We start from the raw sequence: 19,473 nt of genomic DNA, 5'->3' as shown, positions 1-19,473 counted from the left end.
TTGACAGTGAAGATGGTACTCAAATCCAAATTTCTGTCACTCAAGAAGCGAAGTGCATCCATAGCAGCCGAGGCAAATTATATAAATATATAAATATGTAAATAAATAAATAAATATATAAAAGAAATGAGAGTGAAGAGTGCAAGTGAAGGCCTAAAAATGCACTGCCGGCGCCAGCATAATCACTGAGATATGCTGAAAGGATAGCAGAGGGTAGGGTAGAGGAGAGAGTCTGAGAGGGTCGGAACAAAATACTGGCATTTCTGGGGTGGGGTGGGCGGTTGGATGGTACTAATTTTAGACTGTTTTAATTTTTTTCATTTGTGGGGTTAAATGGCGTTAAACTGGCAGTAACGCACAAAACGATATGGCGTTAAATTGGCAGTAACGCACACAAAAGTAAATGCCGTTGAACTGCAGTAACGCACACAGAACTATATGGCGTTAAACTGGCAGTAACACACACAGAACTATATGGTGTTAAACTGGTAGTGACGCACACAAAAGTAAAAGGCGTTAAACTGGCAGTAACGCAGAAAATTATATGACGTCAAACTGGCAGTAACGCACACAGAACTATATGGCGTTAAACTGCCAAAAACGCACACAGAAGTATTTGACGTTAAACTGGAAGTAACGCACAAAACTATATGGCGTTAAACTGGCAGTAACGCAAAAAATTATATGACGTCAAACTGGCAGTAACGCACACAGAACTATATGGCGTTAAACTGGCAAAAACGCACACAGAAGTATATGACGTTAAACTGGAAGTAACGCACAAAACTATATGGCCTTAAACTGGCAGTAACGCACACAGAACTATATGGCGTTAAACTGGCAGTAACGCACACAAAACTATATGGTGTTAAACTGTCAATAACGCACACAGAAGTAAATGGCGTTAAACTGTAACACAATCAAATAGACGGTGTTCAACCATCACTACATTGACGCTATCTGAACTGTCCCTTCTCTAGCTATACACTGATGTAAAGATTACTGACACGGTCTCACTACACTACACTTAAACTACCTGAGCTGTCCCTACTCTACACTAATGTATGTATGAATAACATGGTCTCACTACACTACAGTGAAACTATCTGAGCTGTCCCTACTCTAGCTGCACACTATGCAAAGCTGAATGATAGTCCTCCTCACCTCACTCACACTATTCCTAGACTGACACAAAAACTATTATTATACACTGACAATTGACGCAAAATAGCACAGTATGGCACATTAACTAACTAATAGCACTAAACAGAGCCCTGTTCTATCTCCCTCCATGCCAAAATCACACTGAAAATGTCTGCCATTGAAAGAATACTTTTATACTGTGGGGCGGGAATGAGCCATGATTGGATGAAGTCACGATGACAGTGTCCAATCATGATTCTGACAGTGCTCTGTACCCTAATTGGCTAAAGATTTCACTGCTTCAGCCAATCAGTGCTTGCAATGCATTGTTCAGCGCTGCAATGCATTGTGGTTGGTTTGGGGGGCCAAACAAACGGTCAAATTACCTCTTTGTTCGGCTTTTCGCTGAACGACCGAACATCGAGCATTCAGCCTGAACCGTTCGCCTATCCCTAGTAAAATCTGTTGGACACATTTCCAAATAGTGGCAGGATCCCGTCTTATGCCCCAAGTGCCACCAATCCTGTGATTGACCATGTGTTGTAAATGGCAGCTAAATGTCTGTTGAATGCATGAGTGCCGCTAGATCCTGGCACCTGGGGTACCTGCCCTGGGTCTGCAACTAGGTGCCCTGGATCTAGAATGACTTATCTAGCATTTAGGCCTGCCAGTACCTGCATAGATGGTGCTTACATCACTCAGCAGAGCAGACTAAATGATGTGGGACATGAAGCCTCCATTGACTTATAGACCAATCATTGACCAATCGATGTAAGGGGACATTACATAATTTTTTATCATTGTAAGGGAGAACTACACTGACAACTGTGAATAATGGATATTTGCGACATAATCCTGATCCTGATCCTTGTGTGCTGTGCTGTACATTATACTGTATAGTCCTGGTTAATCATGCTGTATGTTACATACTTCTGCCAAAATGTAAAATCTACAGTCTCAACATTTGCTATAGCTATATATAAGTAACTATTTTAATAAAGGTAGGTTCAGCCAAAGTGCTATCTCTGTCTATATTTTGTTGTTAAAAAGCAGAGGTAATGAAACAGTTTCTTCTTTTTTTTAAGGCTCTTTGTCCTTGGGTTTATGTGTGTCTGTGAGGTTCTTATTTGTGGAACAATATGGCCCAAGTATACGCATATCTTAAGGGTGTAAGGAATGAAGGATGTGTGTGTGTGGTGTATACAAAATGTAGACTTAGGCCCAGATTCTCGTAGATCGGCGTAAAACTGGGCGGGCGTAACATATCTGATTTACGTTACACCGCCGCAAGTTTTTCAGGCAAGTGCTTTATTCACAAAGCACTTGCGTGTAAAGTTGTGGCGGCGTAATGTAAATCACCCGGCGGAATTCAAATTCGGCGGGTAGGGGGCGTGTAGCATTTAAATGAAGCGCGTTCCCGCGCCGAACGAACTGCGCATGCGCCGTCTGTAATATATCCCAGGGTGCATTGCTCCAAATGACATCGCAAGGACGTCATTGGTTTGACGTGAACGTAAATGGTGTCCAGCCCCATTCACGGACGACTTACGCAAACGACGTAACTTTTCACATTTCGGCGCGGGAATGGCGGCCATACTTAACATTGGTTGCGCCTCATATACCCAGGGGCAACTTTACGCCGGGACAAGCCTAACGTAAACGTTGTAACTTTACTGCGTCGGGCGCGCTTACGTTCGGGAATTCGCGTATCTAGCTAATTTGCATACTCGACGGGGAAAACAACGAAAGCGCCACCTAGCGGACAAAAAAAAATTGCATTTAAGATCCGACGGTGTAAGAGACTTACGCCTGTCGGATCGAATGGATATCTATGCGTAACTGATTCTAAGAATCAGTCGCATAGATACGACGGCCCAGATTAGGACTTACGACGGCGTACATGGCGCTGCGCCGTCGTAAGCCCTTTGAGAATCTGGGCCTTAGGTTCTATTCCATTTAAATCCATCTAAGTTCTCTAGTTCTTTTCTCTCAGAAGGGCAAAAAGGCATTTTCAATGCCAGTTTGCATGTTAAATATCTTTAAAAAAATTTAATGTATCTTTTTGTGTAACAAAAAGCAACTGAGACACTAGACTGGTTCACTCTGCTAGACAATGCTGAAGGGTGCAGTAAGAACCAAGCATGTCTTTTATAAAAAATCTTTGTAAATTCCTCTAACAAGACTGATGTGTTAATGGGTTGCGGGAAATAGCCAGACATGGCTATTCTCTGATAAGGTTATCAACAGTGCCATCATTTGAGCAGATATTGCAGTAGCAAGAATTACATTTTTTCACTGCATAGGGAAGAGTGCCCTTACCAAAGTAAGAGCCTATCCAATGGTTATATGGGCAAGATTAAAAGGTGTTTACAAAATGTACCAGAGTATACTTAGGGAAACAAACAGCCCAGGCTTAAGCACTGGGTCCCTGAAGCAGCGAGGGTCTTCTCCGCTGGGCTGGGTGGCACTGGGTTGCTGAGCGGGGTCTCTGGGCTGAACTGTGGCAAATAGTGTGATTGTCAATGTTCCTAGCTCCCCTCAGCCACCCTCTCTCCTCAGTCTCCTCGCAGCACTCTCACAGTAGTCTCGGGAAAAGCATGGCTCTTTCACTGAGTTTGAGTTTCACCCACACAATCCTGTCAACTCACCACTCCTCTCTCAGATGCTGCTAGACAGTATAGCTCTCTCTGCCTCTGTCTTGGGTCTCAACTGTGGCACAGCAAAGGGGATTTTTGTGGCTTGGCCTAAGTGAGTCACCTTACCCTCCCTTCGCCACTCCTCACACATTTTAGGAGGGGGGGGACCATGTTGTTCCCCTTATAATCCATACCAGAACTGAAAGGACCTGATATTGTTTGGGGGAAGACCCTCATGCTGTTTTTTTGATGATTTTTTGATGCAGGCAAATGTTTTTTTTATTCAGCTGTCAGCGGGCAAACCGATTACTCATCCGTTGTTAAGGATGCGGCCAACGCCTTAACAGCCTAAAGTTCGGCAAACCTATAATTCGGCAAAAATCCTAATGTGCATGGACCCATAGGATTACCAAAGGAGACTATTACTAGTAAAGTGTCTGTGCCGATCAGTATCTTGATCACAATCAGAACAGTACTAGTTTCCCCAATAGTATGGATTGCGCAAAAGGTATAGTGTCTACAAAATAGGTTATTGATTTATGGCATTTTTATTATTATTGTATTTACTAGTTATGTCGGCAATCTGTGATTTTTATCAGGAGTGCCATATTGCACTGGACACATCGGACACTTTTGACACATTGTTTGGACCATTGGCATTTATACAGTGATCGGTGCTATAAAAATGCACTGATTACTGTATAAATGTCATTGGCAGGGAAGGGGTTAACACTAGGGGGCAAACAAGGGGTTAAATGTATTACCTAGGAAATTATTCTAACTGTGTGTGGAGGGAACTGACTAGGGAAAGAGACCTATATAATAGGAACACGTGGATCGGTCTCCTCTCCCCTGACAGGATGTGAATCTGTGTGTTTACACACACGGATACAGGTCCCTGCTCTGTGATGAGCAATCGCGTGTGCCCGGCAGACATTGCAGCCTCCAGGCACGCGCATTGGGTCCCGAGTGATGCAGCGGGCAAGCGCGTGCCCTCTCTACAATGCCGGGAAGCCGAGGACATCATATGACGGCCACTCAGAGAGACAGAGGGTCCCTGCGGCCGTCACATTACAATGGGGCAGATGAAAAGTGGTTAACATTTATAGTCGGGGCACAGATGTGCTTTTATATAATGTTTCCCTTACTTATCCAGAATCTTTATGCTACAAATAATCATTCAATTTAGGGTTCATCCATGGCATTGAGTTTGCAGAGCATATTGGTCTTCCTATTACCTCTGTGCATCAATCAGAGAGGCATGTGTATTTGTCCTTTGTGAGTCATTCTTCATCATGTCCAGTTTGATTTCCATGCTATTTAGTCCTGCTTTAAATATAAAACAATTATTGGAGCTTCAAGTAAGCTGGTGTGCTTGTTTCAAACCCACTACTGTAGGTAGAAAACATTTAAAAATGAATATGCAATATTTCAAATGTATTTGATTGACCTAAAAATGAAATGCTAATTTTGTATTGAATTAACCTTAAAAAAAATTGATATGCATTCCCTTTAAGGAAATATTTTACAGTATACTGTAGCTCCAGGTCTTCAATAAATGTATAACTGTGTTATAAAAAATAGCACAGACTATAATCAATACACTCTATTGGAGTTCCATATAAGAAACAAATATATTTTTTTAGTTTCTCACTATGTTGTTTATATCCAGCATTCCCTATTATTAATTCTGTGTTAAGTGTTAATGTGCCTTCTCATATCTATCTGAAAAGTGGTAATTTGAATTCTTAACCAGTTCCCGACCCCCGCATGTACATATACGTCCACAATATGGCACGTACAGGCACATGGGCGTACAGGTACGTCCTCGCCTTACCTGGGTTCGGGGGTCCGATCGGGACCCCCTCCGGTACATGCGACGGCCGGGAACGGTGTACGGGAGGTCCGGGAGGAGGGGGCGGCTATTGGTTTCCAGCCGTCCCCTCTCGATCTCCCTCGGCGAATCGGATTCCACCTGAGCCCTCCCTGCCTGTGTAACTGTAAACACAGGCAGGGAGGAAGTGACGTTTTCTCCCCTCTGGCGGTCTTTTCGTCCGGTTCCAGAGGAGAGAAGACGTCAGTACTGTGAGTTGCACCAACAGCACACTGACACAGCACACATAGGTACATAACCCCCCCCCGATCACCCCCCCAGCACCCCCAGATCACCCCCTGTCACAGTGTCACTGATTGCAGTGATCATTTATTTTCTGATCACTGCTTTTAGTGTCAGTGTGACAGAAAAAAGTGTCAGGGCAGTTAGGTTTAGGCCCCTTTAGGTCCAGGGTAGCCCCCTACCCCCCCCCCAATAAAGGTTTAACCCCTGATTGCCCCTAGAGTTAACCCTTTCACCCCTATTGCCAGTGTCACTAAGCGATCGGTTTCTGATCGCTGTATTAGTGTCACTGTTGCCGCTAGGCAGTTAGTTTTTTTTTAGGTTCGCCGCCAGGTTTATATAGCGTTAGGTACCCCCATAAATAAAGGTTTTAACCCCTGATTGCCCCTAGAGTTAACCCTTTCACCCCTATTGACAGTGTCACTAAGCGATCGGTTTCTGATCGCTGTATTAGTGTCACTGTTGCCGCTAGGCAGTTAGTTTTTTTTGAGGTTCGCCGCCAGGTTTATATAGCGTTAGGTACCCCCATAAATAAAGGTTTTAACCCCTGATTGCCCCTAGAGTTAACCCTTTCACCCCTATTGCCAGTGTCACTAAGCGATCGGTTTCTGATCGCTGTATTAGTGTCACTGTTGCCGCTAGGCAGTTAGTTTTTTTTTAGGTTCGCCGCCAGGTTTATATAGCGTTAGGTACCCCCATAAATAAAGGTTTTAACCCCTGATTGCCCCTAGAGTTAACCCTTTCACCACTGATCACTGTATAAGTGTCACTGGTGACGTGGTTAGCCAGTTAGTTATTTAGTTATTTTAGGTTCGCCACCAGGTTTTTAGAAAGCGTCAGGTACCCCCATATATTACAGAATAAAGGTTTTAACCCCCTGATTGCCCCCTAGTTAACCCTTTCACCAGTGATCACCGTATAAGTGTTACGGTTGACGCTGGTTGGTTAGTTTGCTGTTTATAGCATCAGAGCACCCGCCGTATATAACCCAATAGGTTTAACCCCCTGATCACCCGGCGGGTGATATAAATTTAATTTTAGCGCCAGTCAGGGTTTGCGTCGCCCCAGGCAGCGTTAGGTTAGAGCCAGTACCGCTTACACCCACTCGCTAAGCATACACCCCCCTTAGTGGTATAGGATCTGAACGGATCGATACCTGATCTGATCAGATCTATACTAGCGTACCCAGCAGTTTAGGGTACCCAAAAACGCATTGTTAGCGGAATCAGCCCAGATACCCGCTAGCACCTGCGTTTTCCCCCTCTGCCCAGCCCAACCCACCCAAGTGCAGTATCGATCGATCACTGTCACTTACAAAACACAAGACACATAACTGCAGCGTTCGCAGAGACAGGCCTGATCCCTGCGATCGCTTACAGTTTTTTTTTAAGCGTTTTCTACGTTTGCTTTTCTACAGATCAGGTGCTTTTTTTACCTGTGAATCCTTACCATTGTACCACTAAATTTAGAGTCCAAAATGGCAAACCGAAGGTACAATGATAAGCAGGCCTTGGAGTTCATGTGCATGTCAGATAGTGAAGAGGAGGAGGTCACGCATCTGACAGATTCTGGCTCAGAATACGAACCCGTTTACGACAGCGGCTCCATGTCAGATAGTTCGGACGACGGAGTAGTGGTCCCTGCTAAGGCCAGGCGTACCCGATCCCATTCTGATGTTGTTGAGCAGCAAGAACCGCAGGACCCTTGTATGGAGCAGAGATCCAGTACTAGCGCTGCTATTCCTTCTGGTGGATTGGCAAGCACCAGCGGCCTAGTACACCCTGGTCGTTTATCCAGCACTGCAGTAACACTTGGTGACGTGGCGAGTCCCATAAGTGCAGTTCAAGCTGGCGATGTGGCAAGCACAAGTAGTGTCCCGCTGCCACCAAGAAGAAGACAGAGACAGGCCCGTCGTGCCCATAGTGCCCTTCCTGTAGAATTTGCCTATCCTGATTGGGTCCCCACCACTTCTACAGCACCTGTACTTCCCCCATTCACTGGCCAACCCGGTATTCAGGTGGATACAGCGAACTTTACGTCACTTGATTTTTATTCGCTGTATTTCACGGAAGATCTCTATAGATCTATTGTGGACCAGACTAATTTATATGCTGGTACCTACATCGCCGCTAACCCCCAGTCTCGCCTTGCCAAACAATGGAAACCTCTCGAGGTTTCCGAATTTAAGACCTTTCTGGGCCTTACCCTCAACATGGGCATACACAAATTTCCGTCATTGCGGATGTATTGGTCCACACATCCCATCGACCATATGCCCGTTTTCTCTGCTCACATGGCCAGGAAACGATACGAGGCGATCCTGCGGTTCCTGCATTTCAGTGACAATGCACTTTGTCGTCCACGTGGAGACCCTGAATTTGACCGGCTCTACAAAATTCGGCCCCTCGTAAACCATTTCAACGAACGTTTTGCAGCCTTGTTTAATCCCCAGCAGGTTGTATGCGTTGATGAGTCCCTGATTAAATTTGCTGGCCGCTTGTCTTTCAAACAGTACCTTCCCAGCAAGCGTGCCAGATACGGGGTCAAGCTCTATAAGCTCTGTGACAGGGCCACAGGCTACACATGGAGCTTTAGGGTTTACGAGGGAAAAGATAGTCAGGTAGAGCCGGAAGGATGCCCAGATTACATGGGGAGCGCTGGCAAGATTGTTTGGGACTTGGTGTCACCCTTATTCGGAAAGGGGTACCATTTGTATGTGGACAATTTTTACAGCAGCGTGCCACTTTTTAGCCACTTATTTGATCAACAGATTGGAGCATGTGGCACCGTGCGACCTAATCGCCGGGGCTTCCCCCAGCGGCTTGTAGATGCCCGTATTAGGCCGGGGGCGAGAGCCTGCTGCAGATGTAAAAATTTGCTCGCTGTGAAGTGGCGGGACAATAGGAATGTTTTCGTTCTTACCACCCTTCACGCAGACACGACAGTCCAAATTCATACGGCGACTGGTGTTGTGGAGAAACCCCTCTGTGTCCACGAATATAACCTTAATATGGGAGGGGTGGACCTCAACGACCAGTTAATGGCGCCGTATCATATTGCCTGTAAGACGAGACGCTGGTACAAAAAAGTGTCTCTACATTTATTTCAATTGGCTCTACTGAATGCTCATGTCGTATACAGAGCTTCAGGACGGAATGAATCCTTCCTTCAATTCCAGAGGGATATCATCACAGAACTCCTGTATCCAGGCGGTACTGTACCTCACCAGCCCCTACCAAATGCAGTAAGCCGACTGCATGAGAGGCATTTTTCTTATGTCCTCGAGAGTACCCCTACCCAACGAGCCCCCCAAAGAAAATGTCGTGTCTGTACCAAGCGCGGATTTAGGCATGACACCCGTTATTTTTGTCCCAAATGTCCTGCCAATCCTGGTCTTTGTATTGGTGAATGTTTTGAACGCTTCCACACACACGTTAATTATTAGTGTAGGGTGAAACATTTCACAGGCTAGGCTCACTTACACAGGGTCTCCCAAGATGCCATCGCATTTTGAGAGACCCAAACCTGGAACCGAAAAGTTGAAGTTACAGTTCACAGCTACAAAAAAAAAGTGTAAAAAAAAAAAAAAAAAAAAAAGTAAAAAATAAAAACACACAAAAAAATATAAAATAAAAAAAACAAAAATAGTTGTCGTTTTATTGTTCTCTCCCTCTCTATTCTCTCTCTATTGTTCTGCTCTTTTTTACTGTATTCTATTCTGCAAAGTTTTATTGTTGTTATGTTTTTTCATGCTTGCTTTTCAGGTATGTAATTTATTTTACTGTTTTCAGGTACGCCATTCAGCTGTTGTGCGGGTTTTTTTATCTTGACAGCAACAGCGTTTGCTCCCACGTTATATAAAGCCGCGACTCCAGTGCTGTAGGAGGTGATTTCACCACCACAGTTAAAAAAAAGAGCATATATGCCGAAGCATGGGGGCAGCAGGGGCGGAGGAGCGATTTTGCTCCTAATGCCGCGTACATACGGTTGACATTCCTACGGAGGCTTTCCCGTGGAAAAGTCTGACCATGTGTACACAGCATAGAAAAGTCCGACCGTGTGTACGCGGCATAGAAAAGTCCGACCGTACGCGGCATAACTTTTTTGCGGGAGGATGCCCCCATGCTTCGGCATATATATATTTTAGGCACAGGTTGCGTTAAAAAATGTTTTATTTTTTACTATGTTTTTTTATAGGTATTTGCTTTGCAGGTATGGTATGATCTTACTGTTATACTGGAATGTTACTTTGTTTTAATGTTAACCATCATTTGCTTAGCAGGTACGCCATTCAGTTGCAGTGCAGATTTATTTAGCGTGACAGCAACAGCGTTTGCTCCCACGATATATAAAGCCGCGACTCCAATGCTGTAGGAGGTGATTTCACCACTACAGTTCAAAAAAGAGCATATATGCCGGAGCATGGGGGCATTAGGGGCGGAGGAGCGATTTTGCTCCTAATGCCGCGTACATACGGTTGACATTCCTACGGAGGCTTTCCTGTGGAAAAGTCTGACCATGTGTACACGGCATAGAAAAGTCCGACCGTGTGTACGCGGCATAGAAAAGTCTGACCGTACGCGGCATAACTTTTTTGCGGGAGGATGCCCCCATGCTTCGGCATATATAAATGGTGCATGTATGCCCATCATTAGAAGTGGGTGGATGAAGGGAGGTATTCTAATGGTGGGCATACCCACCGATCAATCTTTTTTTTGTTCAGCCAACAGGCTGCATGAAAAAAAAAAAGATTACAATACATGTCCAACAAGAACCATCAACGTACTGGTATGTTGCTGGACTTTGAATGGTTATACCAGAATGATGCCTGCGGGTTTAGGCATCATCTTGGTATCATTCTTTTCAGCCAGCGGTCGGCTTTCATGTAAAAGCAGTCCTAGCGGCTAATTAGCCTCTAGACTGCTTTTACATTCAGTGGGAGGGAATGTCCCCCCCCCCAGATATAAACGGCGCCATTGAGAATATGGGAAAGCATTTTATCACACCGATCTTGGTGTGGTCAGATGCTTTGAGGGCAGAGGAAAGATCTAGGGTCTAATAGACCCCATTTAAAAAAAAAAAAGAGTACCTGTCACTAACTATTGCTATCACAAGGGATATTTACATTCCCTGAGATAACAATAAAAATGGTAAAAAAATAAATAAATGGAAGGAACAGTTAACAAATAAAATAAAAAAAGCGAAATAAATATATAAAAAAATAAAAAAATAAAAAAAAGCATCCCTGTCCCCCCCTGCTCTTGCGCAAAGGCGAACGCAAGCGTCGGTCTGGAGTCATATGTAAACAGCAATTGCACCATGCATGTGAGGTATCACTGCGAAGGGCAGATCGAGGGCAGTCATTTTAGCAGTAGACCTACTCTGTAAATGTAATGTGGTAACCTGTAAAGGCTTTTAAAGGCTTTTAAAAATGTATGTAGTTTGTCGCCACTGCGCGTTTGTGCGCAATTTTAAAGTATGTCGTGTTTGGTATCCATGTACTCGGCCTAAGATCATAATTTTTATTTCATCAATAATTTGGGCAATATAGTGTGTTTTAGTGCTTTAAAATAAAAAAAAGTGTATTTTTTCCCCCAAAAATGCGTTTGAAAAAACGCTGCGCAAATACTGTGTGGAAATTTTTTTTGCAACACCCACCATTTTAATCTGTAGGGCCTTTGCTTTAAAAAAATATATAATGTTTGGGGGTTCAACTTTACTTTCTTGCAAAAAAAAATATGTTTTTATGTAAACAAACAGTGTCAGAAAGGGCTTTTTCTTCAAGTGGTTAGAAGAGTGGGTGATGTGTGACATAAGCTTCTAATTGTTGTGCATAAAATGCCAGGACAATTGAAAACCCCCCCAAATGACCCCATTTTGGAAAGTAGACACCCCAAGCTATTTGCTGAGAGGCATCTTAAGTCCATGGAATATTTTAGATTTTGACCCAAGTTGCGGGAAATATAAATATATATATATATATATATTTTTTTTTTTGCGCAAAGTTGTCACTAAATTATATATTGCTCAAACATGCCATGGGCATATGTGGAATTACACCCCAAAATGCATTCTGCTGCTTCTTCTGAGTACGGGGATACCACATGTGTGAGACTTTTTGGGAGCCTAGCCGCGTACGGGACCCCAAAAACCAATCACCGCCTTCAGGCTTTCTAAGGGTGTAAATTTTTGATTTCACTCCTCACTACCTATCACAGTTTCGAAGGCCATAAAATGCCAAAATAGCACAAAAAAACCCCAAATGACCCCATTTTGGAAAGAAGACACCCCAAGGAAACTGCTGAGAGGCATGTTGAGTCCATTGATTTTTTTTTTTTTTGTCCAAAGTGATTGAATAATGAGAAAAAAAAAAAATTTGTCACTAAATGATATATTGCTCACACATGCCATGGTTATATGTGGAGTTGCACCCTAAAATACATTCTGCTGCTTCTCCTGAGTACGGGGATACCACATGTTTGGGACTTTTTGGGAGCCTAGCCGCGTACGGGACCCCGAAAACCAAGCACCGCCTTCAGCATTTCTAAGGGCGCAAATTTTTGATTTCACTCCTCACTACCTATCACAGTTTCGAAGGCCATAAAATGCCAAAATAGCACAAAAACCCCCCAAATGACCCCATTTTGGAAAGTAGACACCCCAAGCTATTTGCTGAGAGGCATGTTGAGTCCATGGAATATTTAATTTTTTTGCCCCAAGTGATTGAATCATGACCAAAAAAATTAAAATAAAAAAATGTACAAAACATTGTCACTAAATGATATATTTCTCACACATGCCATGGTTATATGTGGAATTGCACCCCAAAATACATTCTGCTGCTTCTCCTGAGTACGGGGATACCACATGTGTGGGACTTTTTGGGAGCCTAGCCGCGTATGAGACCCCGAAAACCAAGCACCGCCTTTAAGATTTCTAAGGACATAAATTTTTGATTTCACTCACACAAATCTTGAAGGCAGTGCTTGGTTTTCGGGGCCCCGTACGCGGCTAGGCTCCCAAAAAGTCCCACACATGTGGTATCCCCGTACTCAGGAGAAGCAGCAGAATGTATTTTGGGGTGCAATTCCACATATAACCGTGGCATGTGTGAGAAATATATCATTTAGTGACAATGTTTTGTAATTTTTTTTTTTTGGTCATTATTCAGTGACTTGGGGCAAAAAAATTAAATATTCCATGGACTCAACATCCCTCTCAGCAAATAGCTTGGGGTGTCTACTTTCCAAAATGGGGTCATTTGGGGGGGTTTTGTGCTGTTTTGGCATTTTATTGCCTTCGAAACTGTGATAGGTAGTGAGGAGTGAAATCAAAAATTTATGCCCTTAGAAATCCTGAAGGCGGTGATTGGTTTTCGGGGTCCCGTACGCGGCTAGGCTCCCAAAAAGTCCCACACATGTGGTATCCCCGTACTCAGGAGAAGCAGCAGAATGTATTTTGGGGTGCAATTCCACATATAACCGTGGCATGTGTGAGAAATATATCATTTAGTGACAACGTTTTGTAATTTTTTTTTTTTGGTCATTATTCAGTGACTTGGGGCAAAAAAATTAAATATTCCATGGACTCAACATCCCTCTCAGCAAATAGCTTGGGGTATCTACTTTCCAAAATGGGGTCATTTGGGGGGGTTTTGTGCTGTTTTGGCATTTTATTGCCTTCGAAACTGTGATAGGTAGTGAGGAGTGAAATCAAAAATTTATGCCCTTAGAAATCCTGAAGGCGGTGATTGGTTTTCGGGGTCCCGTACGCGGCTAGGCTCCCAAAAAGTCCCACACATGTGGTATCCCCATACTCAGGAAAAGCAGCAGAATGTATTTTGGGGTGCAATTCCACATATGCCCATGGCATATGTGAGAAATATATCATTTAGTGACAACGTTTTGTAAATTTTTTTTTTTTTTTGGTCATTATTCAATCACTTGGGGCCATAAAATTAAATATTCCATGGACTCAACATGCCTCTCAGCAAATAGCTTGGGGTGTCTTCTTTCCAAAATGGGGTCATTTGGGGGGGTTGTGTGACATCTTGGCATTTTATGGCCTTCAAAACTGTGATAGGTAGTGATAGGTAGTGAGGAGTGAAATCAAAAATGTATGCCCTTAGAAATCTTGAAGGCGGTGCTTTGTTTTCGGGGCCCCGTATGCGGCTAGGCTCACAAAAAGTCCCACATATGTGGTATCCCCGTACTCGGGAGAAGCAGCAGAATGTATTTTGGGGTGCAATTCCACATATAACTATGGCATGTGTGAGCAATATATCATTTAGTGACAACTTTGTGCAAAAAAAAATCAGTTTGTCATATTCCCGCAACTTGTGTCAAAATATAAAATATTTCATGGACTCGACATGCCTCTCAGCAAATAGCTTAGGGTGTCTACTTTCCAAAATGGGGTCATTTGTTTTTTTTTTATGCTATTTTGGCATTTTATGGCCTTCGAAACCTTGATAGGTAGTGAGGAGTGAAATCAAAAATTTGTGCCCTTAGAAATGCTGAAGGCGGTGCTTGGGTTTTGGGGCCCCGTATGCGGCTAGGCTCCCAAAAAGTCCCACACATGTGGTATCCCCGTACTCAGGAGAAGCAGCAGAATGTATTTTGGGGTGCAATTCCACATATAACCGTGGCATGTGTGAGAAATATATCATTTAGTGACAACGTTTTGTAATTTTTTTTTTTTGGTCATTATTCAGTGACTTGGGGCAAAAAAATTAAATATTCCATGGACTCAACATCCCTCTCAGCAAATAGCTTGGGGTATCTACTTTCCAAAATGGGGTCATTTGGGGGGGTTTTGTGCTGTTTTGGCATTTTATTGCCTTCGAAACTGTGATAGGTAGTGAGGAGTGAAATCAAAAATTTATGCCCTTAGAAATCCTGAAGGCGGTGATTGGTTTTCGGGGTCCCGTACGCGGCTAGGCTCCCAAAAAGTCCCACACATGTGGTATCCCCATACTCAGGAAAAGCAGCAGAATGTATTTTGGGGTGCAATTCCACATATGCCCATGGCATATGTGAGAAATATATCATTTAGTGACAACGTTTTGTAAATTTTTTTTTTTTTTTGGTCATTATTCAATCACTTGGGGCCATAAAATTAAATATTCCATGGACTCAACATGCCTCTCAGCAAATAGCTTGGGGTGTCTTCTTTCCAAAATGGGGTCATTTGGGGGGGTTGTGTGACATCTTGGCATTTTATGGCCTTCAAAACTGTGATAGGTAGTGATAGGTAGTGAGGAGTGAAATCAAAAATGTATGCCCTTAGAAATCTTGAAGGCGGTGCTTTGTTTTCGGGGCCCCGTATGCGGCTAGGCTCACAAAAAGTCCCACATATGTGGTATCCCCGTACTCGGGAGAAGCAGCAGAATGTATTTTGGGGTGCAATTCCACATATAACTATGGCATGTGTGAGCAATATATCATTTAGTGACAACTTTGTGCAAAAAAAAATCAGTTTGTCATATTCCCGCAACTTGTGTCAAAATATAAAATATTTCATGGACTCGACATGCCTCTCAGCAAATAGCTTAGGGTGTCTACTTTCCAAAATGGGGTCATTTGGTTTTTTTTTTTGCTATTTTGGCATTTTATGGCCTTCGAAACCTTGATAGGTAGTGAGGAGTGAAATCAAAAATTTGTGCCCTTAGAAATGCTGAAGGCGGTGCTTGGGTTTTGGGGCCCCGTATGCGGCTAGGCTCCCAAAAAGTCCCACACATGTGGTATCCCCGTACTCAGGAGAAGCAGCAGAATGTATTTTGGGGTGCAATTCCACATATAACCGTGGCATGTGTGAGAAATATATCATTTAGTGACAACGTTTTGTAATTTTTTTTTTTTGGTCATTATTCAGTGACTTGGGGCAAAAAAATTAAATATTCCATGGACTCAACATCCCTCTCAGCAAATAGCTTGGGGTATCTACTTTCCAAAATGGGGTCATTTGGGGGGGTTTTGTGCTGTTTTGGCATTTTATTGCCTTCGAAACTGTGATAGGTAGTGAGGAGTGAAATCAAAAATTTATGCCCTTAGAAATCCTGAAGGCGGTGATTGGTTTTCGGGGTCCCGTACGCGGCTAGGCTCCCAAAAAGTCCCACACATGTGGTATCCCCATACTCAGGAGAAGCAGAAGAATGTATTTTGGGGTGCAATTCCACATATGCCCATGGCATATGAGAGAAATATATCATTTAGTGACAACGTTTTGTAAATTTTTTTTTTTTTTTTTTGGTCATTATTCAATCACTTGGGGCCATAAAATTAAATATTCCATGGACTCAACATGCCTCTCAGCAAATAGCTTGGGGTGTCTTCTTTCCAAAATGGGGTCATTTGGGGGGGTTGTGTGACATCTTGGCATTTTATGGCCTTCAAAACTGTGATAGGTAGTGATAGGTAGTGAGGAGTGAAATCAAAAATGTATGCCCTTAGAAATCTTGAAGGCGGTGCTTTGTTTTCGGGGCCCCGTATGCGGCTAGGCTCACAAAAAGTCCCACATATGTGGTATCCCCGTACTCGGGAGAAGCAGCAGAATGTATTTTGGGGTGCAATTCCACATATAACTATGGCATGTGTGAGCAATATATCATTTAGTGACAACTTTGTGCAAAAAAAAATCAGTTTGTCATATTCCCGCAACTTGTGTCAAAATATAAAATATTTCATGGACTCGACATGCCTCTCAGCAAATAGCTTAGGGTGTCTACTTTCCAAAATGGGGTCATTTGGTTTTTTTTTTTGCTATTTTGGCATTTTATGGCCTTCGAAACCTTGATAGGTAGTGAGGAGTGAAATCAAAAATTTGTGCCCTTAGAAATGCTGAAGGCGGTGCTTGGGTTTTGGGGCCCCGTATGCGGCTAGGCTCCCAAAAAGTCCCACACATGTGGTATCCCCGTACTCAGGAGAAGCAGCAGAATGTATTTTGGGGTGCAATTCCACATATAACCATGGCATGTGTGAGAAATATATCATTTAGTGACAACTTTTTGTAAACATTTTTTTTTTTTTTTTTTCGTCATTATTCAATCACTTGGGACAAAAAAATTAAATATTCAATGGACTCAACATGCCTCTCAGCAGTTTCATTGGGGTGTCTACTTTCCAAAATGGGGTCATTTGGGGGGGTTTTGTACTGCCCTGCCATTTTAGCACCTCAAGAAATGAGATAGGCAGTCATAAAATAAAAGCTGTGTAAATTCCAGAAAATGTACTCTAGTTTGTAGACGCTATAACTTTTGCGAAAACCAATAAATATACGCTTATTGCGATTTTTTTTTACTAAAGACATGTGGCTGAATACATTTTGGCCTAAATGTTTGACTAAAATTTAGTTTATTCGATTTTTTTTTACTTTTTGTTATAAGAAAAATCATTTTTTTTCAAAATTTACGGTCTTTTTGCGTTTATATCGCAAAAAATAAAAATCGCAGAGGCGATCAAATACCATCAAGATAAAGCTCTATTTGTGGGAAGAAAAGGACGCAAGTTTCGTTTCGGTACAACATTGCATGACCGCGCAATTACCAGTTAAAGCAGCGCATTGCCAAATTGTAAAAACACCTTGGGTCTTTAGACAGCGTATTGGTCCGGGGCTTAAGTGGTTAATGAATTTTTAAGCCTTGCTGAATGAAATAGCCAAGGGACTTGTCAGGAGCAAGAAAAGTGGCTGCCTACCCACAGATTTAATGATACACATTTAAAGTTGTGTTACACATAACACACATGACTGTGTACTGGCATAAAGAACATTTTTATTTTTTATTTATTTAGCTATAAGGCTTATGTGTTTGAGTACACTATCACCCAGTAGGACTTGAAATTATTTAGTTTTTTTAAAAAATCTCAGCTGCTAGATCTTTTGTAGACATGATAACAACACAATAAAATTAAAGCTCTAGGCAATATATAAAGACAGTAGATTAGGTTTGCTCTGTTTTAACTCTACCTGTAAGGGTATTTTCACATCATTACTGTTGTAATGTAGCATTTGTTAGCAATTCCATTTTTCCTAATTGGAGAAACTAGCAAGTATAGTCTTAAGTGTGTGTGTGCCAAGAAGGTGGAGAAAAACCCATGTTAATAATGTCCTATCGAAAGTAATTTTTTAGTGCAGGGGTCTACAAACTTTCTAAACAAATGGCCAGTTTACTGTTCTTTAAACTTATGGGGGGCCGGACTGTGGTACTGATGTCAGTGGAAATAAACAATGCCCCACCTTTGGTGTCAATTGGAGGAATTATATTCCATCATTGGTGTCATTGTAAGTAATTGTGCCCTATCATTGGTGCCATTAGGCCCCATTGTTGGTGTCATTGTGAGGAATTGTGCCCGATCTTTGGTGTAACTGGGAGAAATTCCTCCCTTTTATTGGTGTCAAGGGGGGGTAATTATGCCCCATTATTGGTATCAGTGGCCACAGTTTGGAAACCACTGGTCTAGTGGTTTTATGATAAAATTTAATTAGTAGTCATCTATGGCTCCATCATATCAGAAATGGGCTTCACAGGGTTTACTTCCTGGCTTAATTCCACAAATTAAATCTATGCAGATGTGTATAGCAGGCTTGTGTAGTAGTGAAAAACATAATAGTTTGCAGTACAGTGTAGTAAAATGACATAACGGAAGCATAGAACATTTATTGTTTACCTACAATGCTGCCTAGCTGCCATTATTTTTGTTCACAGTAAGGCAGCCCAGAGATGATTTTATTGTATATTTAGTGTATAAGTACACTTTATTTAGCTTTATTAGTTCGCAACAGAACTCTCGAACATTGCAAAAGTTCAGACCCAAACCGCTAACCCTATTAAAGTGTATGGGATCCGAACTTGAAAAATTAAAAGACCCCATTTTGAAGGCTTATATGCAAGTTATTGGCCATAAAAAGGGTATGGGGGCCTAGGTACTGCCCTGGGGGACATGTACCAATGCAAAAAAAATAAATAAATAATAAAGCAGTTTATTTAACAAGGAATGTATTACAAAAGAGGAGTCATTGTCATTCTGCTGTGGATGTTCTTGGTTTAATCCGGCCAGAGACACTGACAGATAGAAGTAAGCAAAGGTAGAATTGTTCCAACCCACATTAGAAGGATTTAAATCATATTAATTGATGTAAACCATGTCAGGGGAGATATGCAGACAGCTGATTAGTATACCACTTAGTAACTTGGTGTACGTCTTGTTCTGTTGACCTCCAATCTTGCCAATACTTTTCAGGGAACAAAGAGCACAAGGCTCTGTGGAGCCACCAAAGCTCATCATTTGATCTGACTGAATATGCACAGCAATGTACTCTGCAAATTAAAACAGTATGATCGGCTGCACATTTGCTAAAAGAGGCCCACACAGCAGAACTGTGGAATGTGGGCCGATAGATAACAGCTCCACAAAATGATGACTGTTCTCTTCTCTTCCATGATGACTGCCAAGGACATCCTGCCTCTTCAGGGTTGTGCCTCCCCCTCACTTTCCTCCTCTGCTCAATCTGGCACCCAAGTCGCATCAGTGACCTTATCATCATCATCCCCTCCATCCTCATCATTACCGGAGCCAACTT

The 19,473-nt window shown here is 42.6% G+C and overlaps 1 pseudogene; it reads right to left on the bottom strand.

Annotated features, from left to right (window-relative positions):
• Positions 1-576: 576 nt before the first annotated feature.
• On the bottom strand, positions 577-19,217 carry LOC120928268 (annotated as a pseudogene).
• Between the last annotated feature and the right edge of the window lie 256 nt (positions 19,218-19,473).

This window comes from Rana temporaria, chromosome 2, assembly GCF_905171775.1.
Source record: "Rana temporaria chromosome 2, aRanTem1.1, whole genome shotgun sequence".
In the NCBI taxonomy this organism is placed as follows: domain Eukaryota; kingdom Metazoa; phylum Chordata; class Amphibia; order Anura; family Ranidae; genus Rana; species Rana temporaria.
The sequence above is the reverse complement of the archived record's forward strand: the minus strand, read 5'-3'. Positions and strand labels throughout refer to the sequence as shown.